Source organism: Salmo salar, chromosome 02, assembly GCF_965601325.2.
Source record: "Salmo salar chromosome 02, fSalSal1, whole genome shotgun sequence".
NCBI classification, from domain to species: domain Eukaryota; kingdom Metazoa; phylum Chordata; class Actinopteri; order Salmoniformes; family Salmonidae; genus Salmo; species Salmo salar.
In genome coordinates this window covers 11,693,276-11,704,119 of record NC_138292.1, presented here as the reverse complement: position 1 = coordinate 11,704,119, position 10,844 = coordinate 11,693,276, and positions in this window count along the sequence as shown.

Below are 10,844 nucleotides of genomic sequence, written 5' to 3'. Positions count from 1 at the left end.
GGGCTCGTAAATTAGACCAGCCGTCTTACAATTACTCAATGACTTCCACCACGTCACACACAACGCCACTTTGAGAGGAATATAAGAATGCAATAGGTCATGTACTTGAATGCCGATGTTGCCCGACCAAGTGGATTCCTTTAGGATGGGATGGAGGGAAAAAAAGTCCATTGTCCTCTTCTCTTGACAGTAGTGATATGAGGCCAGCAGGCCAAAAATAGCTCACAGCCAAAGGAGTGAGACCCACTTCTCTCTCTCGTGCAGTCCTCAGTCCTCAGTCCTCAGTCCTCAGTCCCGGAAGGTAAAGTCTATTAGAGTTGTTTTCGTACTTTCTCTGATCCAGGTCGGGATGTATTGTGAAGTCAGTCCGTTGGTCTTGAATGAGCAACAGTGAGTTCTGAAGGGTCCCCTCGGGGATGATCGCTTCTGTCTGAGTAGGATACTTTTTCATCATGGGACCGCCTCGTGTATTCTAAGGATTTAGCATATCCCTGTTCTCTGTGACAAACCTGAGATCTCCTCATAAGTGCCCACAGCATGTTCCTACTGCACAAAACACAGTTCAACAATCTCTAGGATTACTGCATTATTCAAGATGGTGGGAGTATTGATAGGGGAATAACTAGATGCAAAATGCCATTGATTACTATGATAAAATTATAACCATTGTCATGTATTTATTGTACCAGTCCCCTCATGTTCATCATTTTTGTCTTCTACTTTGACGACACAGTCACTAAGAAGCTCTTCTAGAAACTCTATATCCTGAATTAGTAATATTCCCTCTAAACATAATAAGCAGCTAAACTACAGAGTTTTGAGATGTAGAAACTGATTGAAAACCCAATAAGATATTTATGTCACAATCGACAATAACAGATTACATTCGCAGGTTATGTTAGACACACAAGTTAGTGCATTGCTTCAGTTCATGTTGATAGACAAGCTCATACTGAGACTTTCTTTGTAGGAAAGCTGTACCATATTAATGATTTTTATTGTGTCCCTTTTGGGAAAGTTGTCTTGCAGATTTGGAGTTGAAGCCAACTCCAGACTGGATCTACAGTGCATTAGGTGTCACTGGGGTGGAGAGGAGTAGGCAGGATGCAGTCGCAGGTTTAGAACTACTGAACTTATTTAAGTACCATAGAACAAAGTGGGACGAAACCAAAACGTTGTTGTGTTCAAAATATATCTTCATAAACAAAAAGGCACAGGGCGAACCCAAAGTGCAACATATAAAGTACTCAGGAAATAGCAGGAGAAATTCCTCTCAGGAAAACAAGTAACATTTACAATGACCGACAAAGACAAATGGCAGAAGAAGTATATATATACAGTGATAGAGTTGGGATTGGAACCATGTGTGTGTAATGATGACAGGACAAGTCCAGGGTTGCTGAGTGAAGGGCGTTTGCCAGCAGTATGTTCGACAGCAGCAAGAAGGCCGGCTACGCTGAATGCCTGAGCATTCAGTCTATTCTTGTTCTGAGAAATGAAGGCTAATCCATGTGAGAAATTGGCAAGAAACTGAAGATCTCGTACAACACTGTGTACTACTCCCTTCACAGAACAGCGCAAGCTGGCACTAACCAGAATAGAAAGAGGAGTGGGAGGCCCCGGTGCACAACTGAGCAAGAGGACAAGTACATTAGTGTCTAGTTTGAGAAACAGACGCCTCACAAGTCCTCAACTGGCAGCTTCATTAAATAGTACACGCAAAACACCAGTCTCAATGTCAACAGTGAAGAGGCGACTCCGGGATGCTGGCCTTCTAGGCAGAGTTCCTCTGTCCAGTGTCTGTGTTCTTTTGCCCATCTTAATCTTTTATTTTTATTGGGCAGTCTGAGATATGGCTTTTTCTTTGCAACTCTGCCTCTTTGTTACTGGCCATTTTGAGCCTGTAATCGAACCCACAAATACTGATGCTCCAGATACTCAACTAGTCAACCCACAACCTATCAGCTCGCGCAAACAGATGGATGGAACTCTTATCTAACCAAAATAAAATAACGCACCAAAATCAAACAACATCCGCTGACTGCTCTATCGGGGTGAATTTGTATGTCCCGAAATCAAAATGCAGATGTATGCAGACGGCATGGTCTTCTATGTCCATTCCAAGACAAAGCAACAGGCTGCTCGTAAACTTACAGCAGCAATGGCTAAAATAGCTGACTGGTTGGACCACTCATGTCTAACATTAAACATAACCAAAACTGTCTGCATGTATTTCTCCATCAGGTACAGTGAGACCCATCAGCCTGAGGTAACTGTAAAGGGGCAGAGTATCAAGGAGGTGTCACATTTTAAATACTTAGGAATAATTATTGACTGACCTTTCCTTCAAAAAACGAATAAAACAAGTATATGGAACACCAAAATGCAACATGGTGAATTTCAAATTTATCAGAAACCAAATGTCAACAGATGCTGCTAAACTGTACATGCACTCAATTATTTTATCCCATCTCTCGTCCTGTTTTACAACCTGGTCACAAGCTAGTGTCACAGCAATGAAACCACTTCAAAAGCTCTATAATTGAACTCTGAAAGTACTGGACAAAAAAAACCAAACACCTATCACCACTGCAATAACATTAAGAAATACAACCTACTGAGCTTTGGCAGCTTCTTAAAATGGCGCTGGAAGAAATGGCAGCAGTTTTACGGCGCCCAACCAACTGTGCTATTATGTGGTTTTTCACGATATTTGTAAATGATTTTGTTCATAATGTTTCTGCAACCGTATCTTATGGCAGAAAAGAGCTTCTGGATATCAGGACAGCGATCACTCACCTCGGATTAGACAAAGATGTTTTCTGCCCAGGGACTACAGATAAATATGAGCTCTCTATCTAAATCCGGTGTGATGGCATGTTGTACATGGTCCTGGACGACAACAACAAAAAGATATATATATATATATATATATATATATATATATATATATATATATATATATATATATATATATATATATACCGTTACTAGTGCTATTCTGAATAAAAGTTAAGTCTGCTTTCAAAGGTGCTTTCCTGATCCCTTATCTCATTGCCATGGTGTTTGAGGGCCTTCCCCTGCTGCATTTGGAGCTGGCGATTGGACAGAGGCTCCACATGGGAAGCATTGGAGTTTGGAACTCAATCTAGTAGGAGTAGGCTGGTTTGGCATGAAGGAAATCCAGATCTTAAATAGTTACATGTGTAATAATTCCATGTGTACTGTTACTGTCTAACAATTTGGAAATGTGATTGTTTGTTGGAAATATCTGTGTAGTGTTTTATAGGTTTCAGGGATGCTGTAACGGCTGTCGGGAGAGAGAGTAGACCAAGGCGCAGCGGAGTTAGTGTTCATCATGATTTTAATTTACTAAAGAACACTACACAAAACAAAACGAGAAAACTGACAGCCAAACAGTCCTGTCAGGTGCAAAACACTCAACAGAAACAATTACCCACAAAACCCCAACGGAAAAACATGTGTGACTCCCAATCAGCAACAACACTCTACAGCTGTGCCTGATTGGAAGCCACACGGCCAAAATCAATGAAACAAACCAACATAGAAAAATGCATATAGAACGCCCACCCAATGTAACACCCTGGCCTAACCAAAATAAAGAACAAAAAAACCCTCTCTATGGCCAGGGCGTTACAGATGCAAAATAAATTAATAAGCAATCTTTCAAACAAGATTTCTGGAAAACCTGGGAATTTTCTAAATTTAATGGAATTTTACAACCCTAGTTACAGTTATATAGTTTTTTTTAAACTCCCTTTTCTCCCCAATTTCGTGATATCCAATTGCGATCCAAATACGATCTTGTCTCATTGCTGCAGCTACCCAACAAGCTCGGGAGAGGTGAAGGTTGAGTCATGCTCCCTCCGAAACATGACCCACCAAACCACTCTTAATGCCCGCCTGCTTAACCCAGAAGCCAGACGCAGAAATGTGTTGGAGGACAACCAAACTGACGACCGAAGTCAGCCTCTGTCTCTTTCTCTCTCTCTCTCTCCCTTGCTTCTCCATTTTTGAAGAAATGAATTTGTTGAAAACTCTTGAAGTATTGTCTTTCTCTCTCTTTGAGTCAACTACTCACCACTTTTTATGCACTGTAGTGCTAGCTAGCTGTAGCTTATGCTTGCAGTACTAGATTCATTCTCTGATCCTTTGATTGGTTGGACAACATGTCAGTTCATGTTTCAAGAGCAGTTTGGAGGATGTCCTCCGGAAGTTGTCATAATTACAGTGTAAGTCTATGGAAGGGGAGAGAACCAAGAGTCTCCTAGGTTTTGTATTGAAGTAAATGTACCCAGAGGAGGACGGAAGCTAGCTGTCCTCTGACTACACAATGGTGCTACCCTACAGAGTGATGTTGAGGCTACTGTAGACCATTGCAAAACAGTGTGTTTTAATCAATTATTTGGTGACGTGAATATGGTCCTCCCCTTCCTCCTCTGAGGCGCCTCCACTGTGTATATTAAACTTGTGCTATTGATCCTACTTAAACTGTGTCAAGGGGTCATCTCTTGCGCAACTCAATATGGGGGAATGTGAGTTTAGATTAAAGCCACAATCTGGAGTTTTACTGAGGAGGATGGTCCTCCCCTTCCTCCTCTGAGGAGCCTTCACTGGGTATATTAAACTGTGTCAAGGGGTCATCTCTTGCGCAACTCAATATGGAGGAATGTGAGTTTAGATTAAAGCCACAATCTGGAGTTTTACTGAGGAGGACCTCCCCTTCCTCCTCTGAGGAGCCTTCACTGCTATAGACATACCATTCAAGCTCCTTCAGACTCCAAAACAATCTACCCAATGTTCTCAGCTATTCTAATATCTGGTGGCCTAGCTGGTCGTGGCCTAGCTGGTCGTGGCCTAGCTGGTCGTGGCCTAGCTGGTCGTGGCCTAGCTGGTCGTGGCCTAGCTGGTCGTGGCCTAGCTGGTCGTGGCCTAGCTGGTCGTGGCCTAGCTGGTCTAGAGGTAATGCCGGTGTCAGCATAGGTTTCAAATCTGGCCTTTACTGCCGTTTGACTCAAACTCTCTCTAGCTTTCCACACTGTCGTCCACCCTCGCGATCTCTCTGTTTAATAAAGTTAGAAAATACATATAAATATACATTTAAGAAAATAATAATAACATAGAATCAGTCATGGATAATCATGTATTTGTCTGTTTGTTTTATTAGGGTTGATGTGCCTCACCTCCTTCACTGTGGCTCTGATCTTTACCATGGGCTCAGGAAACTACTGGATGGAGATCTTCAACAGCTATGTAGGATCCCTGCTTCTACTCATCATAGTCTTGTTTGAGATTATCGCTGTGGTTTACATCTATGGGATAAACAACTTAGTACTACTTAATGTATGTGTTTTTTCCATCTATAAATTATCTCACTTCTGATCAAGCGCGAAGATAACAAAATAGTATAAAATCTTTGTTTTTCTTTCTTCAACTCATCTGAGAATGTTTCTATGTTCTCAGGTTCAGTGATGACGTGGAGTGGAGGACGGGGCGAAGGCCTAACATTTTCAGGCCACGTGCAGAGTGATTAGCCTTCTGATGCTGCTGATGGTCTTCCTGGCTTACGCGGTTGTCCAGGCTGAAACTCAACCCATTTACGCTGCATGGAACCCTGACTATGTAAGAGACAGCTTTTGTTGCATGTTGATGCATGTTGCAATGTTGCATCACTTCAGGCTGAAGTAGGACAAGATACAGATAATAATAAATTATGATATTACTTAATGTTTAATCCAGTCATTTTACATCCAATAAACGTGATCGATGCAAACGTGACATATTTTTAGATGAACTAGGTAAAGAAACATCCTCTCCTTTCCATAGGTCCACTTCCCCATGGCTGAGTTGCAGCCCTATCCCGCTGGGTGTTTGCTGTGTGATGCTGTCTGCTCTCCCCTGAGTCTCAATCCCTCTGGTGGCCCTCTACAGATTCACCCTCTTCCTGAAGAAACGTATCATGGACAGACAAAATCATAACCCCCTTTTAGAATGACACTTACGTTCGGAGACATGTAGAACAATGAAGAAGAAGAATACTTTATCCATATCAGACAGAACTGTGTCTTCTGCTGTACCCAACCCCTTTGATACACACACACACACACACACACACACACACACACACACACACACACACACACACACACACACACACACACACACACACACACACACACACACACACACACACACACACACACACACACACACACACACACGGCAGGGTACTTGGTGGTCAATTCAGTGTCATACTTTTTACCTGCACTCTACAGTAAAACAACACTCACTATCATAATCTTTCTGTGGGATTATTTATCCCTTTCAGTAGTTAATTACCTTCTCCATCTTTCAAAACATTATTACTTATTGCTACATACTGTAGGTCAGATGGCCAATGATATTGATAAAATTGATAGGTTCATTTTAAGGAAATAAACCTTATTTAATTGTTATGATTCAACAGTGTTTGAGCACTATTTTTTACTCCCTCAGCTTCCTGCTTTTTGTATGGCATGTGTGGCTTGTTATTGGTGAGACTGATGCAAGAGGACCAGTAGGCAGCCAAGTTCATCACTGCACAATTATATCCATGTGGAAAGACAGGCCGACTGTATCTACTGTAAATAAAGAAAGACACAGAACGCAACTAAATACAGAAAGCTCCTTACATCCTCTGTTTGATGTGCCAATATTTGTGATAATGAAGATGTGTAATGTGTAGTGATCATGCTGTTTAATCAGATTCTTGATATGCCACACCTGTCAGGTGGATGGATTATCTTGGCAAAGGAGAAATGCTCACAAAGAGGGATGTAATCACATTTGTGCACAAAATTTGAAAGAAATACGATTTTGGGGAGTATGGAACATTTCTGGGATCTTTTATTTCAGCTAATGAAACATGGGATCAAGACTTTTACATTTTGTGTTTATATTTTTGTTCCGTATAACTTACATACTGTGAAGAACTTTTGCGTTATTTGTTATGGTTTCATGTTATCATGGTCCAGTTTTGTCAGAACTCAACTGGCCTTGTGTGTGTGTGTGTGCACGCATGCGCGTGTGCGTCTGTGTGTGGGTTTTTGTCTGTGTGTGCATGTGTCATACGAGTGACACGGTTATCCTTTCTGTGGTGCGGGGGGGGACAGAGATATTGTCCCCTCATTGTCACGTGCTTTGGAATACTCTGGCTGCTTTTGTTGTCCCTCGTTCTGCTTTTCTGGCACTTTCATACAATGGTGCATTTTTACACACTGATTCTATCAAGCCTTTCAGACTACTATAGCTTGTATTCCAGCTCTCCGGAAAGAGGAGCATCTCCATGTAGGATACATGGCAAAAGACACCTCATCAAGGAGCACCTGCAAGGATTCACCCTAACATCAGAGCCAAGGTGATGTTGGGATTGTTTGAGAAATGTCTTAAGAAGTGTTAATATCTTTTTTTTACATGGAGGACTGGAAATGTTGGCTTGGTTTTGCTCTGCAGTTTAGTGCACATTGAAGCAGCACATCGACGCACAGTGCTAGAAATGCTCAAATGTATTTGTTTTCAGAGATTGAAGTTTAAAATGTGTTTATGTGTGTTCTTGGCTTGATGTGTTGTGAAATGTCTTCCTGAGGTACAGTATGTTATTGCCAGATTTGAGGTAAACAGAATGTGTACCCTGCTGCAGATGGTTTGACCTAATGACCTATGGGAGCCATCTTATATGTAGGCCTCAGAATCTGAACTGCAAGTCATGTTAAAACACTGAAATAGTATTTGTATTAATTTCAGACAGGTAAAGCACAAACAACTTGAGAACAACATTTGCGATGTGATGTACTTTCTGGTTGACAATATTTTGTCTGAGATACGTTTATCTGAGATGGTTTCTGAGATATGAAAGGATAAGGTACAAGATGTGAAGACTGGTGGCACTAAGATAATTAACATGAGGGTTTATGAATCAGAATCCATCCTCTGTCAGTCACTGAACATTATCTGATCTTGTCAAATGCAACCAGATACTGACTTCAACAGATGAACATGTTAGACATGGTTGAGGCTTAATAAGGTGCTCTTTTACTTCATGTCAACAAACTTTTCTTAAACCTGTCATTTAAATGTTGATGTGCTGTTAAAAGGAATTGAACTTCTAAAGCAGGGGTGTCAAACTCATTCCATGGAGAGCCTAGTGTCTGCTGAATTTTGGTTTTCCTTTCAATTAAGACCTAGACAACCAGATGAGGGGGGTTCCTTACTAATTAGTGACTTTAATTCCTCAATCAAGTACAAGGGAGGAGTGAAAACCTGCAGACACTCGGCCCTCCATGGAATGAGTTTGACACGTGTTCTAAAGAACATGTTCAATGAGTTTGGGTTTTTCTATTACTAGTGTATGCCCTAAGGACTCGGCAATGCACCCATATACCTTTATTAAACAGACTATTGCCTTGAATAGACCCATTCTTAATACTACTAGTTCTATTCTAGTTCTATTGAGTTGAGCAGACCCATTCTTAATAATACTAGTTATATTATAGTTCTATTGAGTTGAATAGACCCATTCTTAATAATACTAGTTATATTGTAGTTCTATTGAGTTGAGCAGACCCATTCTTAATAATACTAGTTATATTGTAGTTTAATTGACTTGAACAGACCCATACTTAATAATACTAGTTACAGTTGAAGTCAGAAATTTACAAACACTTAAGTTGGTGTCATTAAAACAACCACTCCACACATTTCTTGTTAACAAACTATAGTTTTGCATGACGCAAGTAATTTTTCCAACAATTGTTTACAGACAGATTATTTCACTTATAATTCACTGTATTACAATTCCAGTGGGTCAGAAGTTTACATACACTAAGTTGACTGTGCCTTTAAACAGCTTGGAAAATTCCAGAAAATGATGTCATGGCTTTAGAAGCTTCTGACATCATTTGAGTCAATTGGAGGTGTACCTGTGGATGTATTTCAAGGCCTACCTTCAAACTCAGTGCCTCTTTGCTTGACATCATGGGAAAATCAAAAGAAATCAGCCAAGACCTCAGAATAAAATTGTAGACCTCCACAAGTCTGGTTCATCCTTGGGAGCAATTTCCAAACGCCTGAAGGTACCACGTTCATTTGTACAAACAATAGTACGCAAGTATAAACACCATGGGACCACGCAGCTGTCACACCACTCAGGAAGGAGACGTGTTCTGTCTCCTAGAGATGAACGTACTTTGGTGCGAAAAGTGCAAATCAATCCCAGAACAACAGCAAAGGACCTTGTGAAGATGCTGGAGGGAAACAAGTACAAAAGTATCTATATCCACAGTAAAACGAGTCCTATATCGACATAACCTGAAAGGCCGCTCAGCAAGGAAGAAGCCACTGCTCCAAAACCATCATAAAAAAGCCAGACTACGGTTTGCAACTGCACATGGGGACAAAGATCGTACTTTTTGGAGAAATGTCCTCTGATCTGATGAAACAAAAATAGAACTGTTTGGCCATAATGACCATCGTTATGTTTGGAGGAAAAAGGGGGAGGCTATCAAGCCAAAGAACACCATCCCAACCATGAAGCACGGGGGTGGCAGCATCATGTTGTGGGGGTGCTTTGCTGTAGGAGGGACTGGTGCACTTCACAAAATAGATGGCATCATGAGGTAGGAAAATTATGTGGATATATTGAAGCAACATCTCAAGACATCAGTCAGGAAATTAAAGCTTGGTCACAAATGGGTTTCCCAAATGGACAATGACCCCAAGCATACTTTCAAAGTTGTGGCAAAATGGCTTAAGGACAACAAAGTCAAGGTATTGGAGTGGCCATCACAAAGTCCTGACCTCAATCCTATAGAAAATGTGTGGGCAGAACTGAAAAAGCGTGTGCAAGCAAGGAGGCCGACAAACCTGACTCAGTTACACCAGCTCTGTCAGGAGGAATGGGCCAACATTCACCCAACTTACTTTGGGAAGCTTGTGGAAGGCTACCCGAAACGTTTGACCCAAGCTAAACAATTTAAAGGAAATGCTACCAAATACCAATTGAGTGTACGTAAACTTCTGACCCACTGGGAATGTGATGAAAGAAATTAAAGGTGAAATAAATCATTCTCTCTACTATTATTCTGATATTTCACATTCTTAAAATAAAGTGGTGATCCTAACTGATCTAAGACAGGGAATCTTTACCCTGATTAAATGTCAGGAATTGTGAAAGACTGAGTTTAAATGTATTTGGCTAAGGTGTATGTAAACTTCCGACTTCAACTGTATATTCTAGTTCAATTGAGTTGAGCAGGCCCATTCTTAATTCTACTAGTTCCTTTGAGTTGACAAGCCCCTTCTGGATTCTTTTACAGTAGTTGTATGTCCTCTGACCCCTGACCGGTGACCTGGTTTGGACTCTGTACAGGCGATGTCCCTGCGAGCAGACGCAGCCCAGTGTGGAGGGGTGGTGGTGGAGTTTGAGTCTGATGACATCAGGGAGGCTCGGGCCAGGAAGGCCAGGAGTACATCAGGTCAGCTCGTCTATTGCGGGAGTGGAGAGGAGAGATGACCAAGAGTTTACCCTGACCTCATGACCTGACAATACAACTACACAGCTATTACTTAATGATGATGTAACAACATGTTGTGATTGTCGGAATCACAGCGTTACATTTATATAGGTATTAGAGCAACCCAATATAAAGTGTTAGGTGTACGAGCTACTTAATGTAAAGGGTTAGGTATAAGTGAAACTTAATGTAAAGTGTTAGGTATAACAGCTACTTAATGTAAAGTTTTGGGTGTACGAGCTACTTAATGTAAAGGGTTAGGTATAAGAGCTA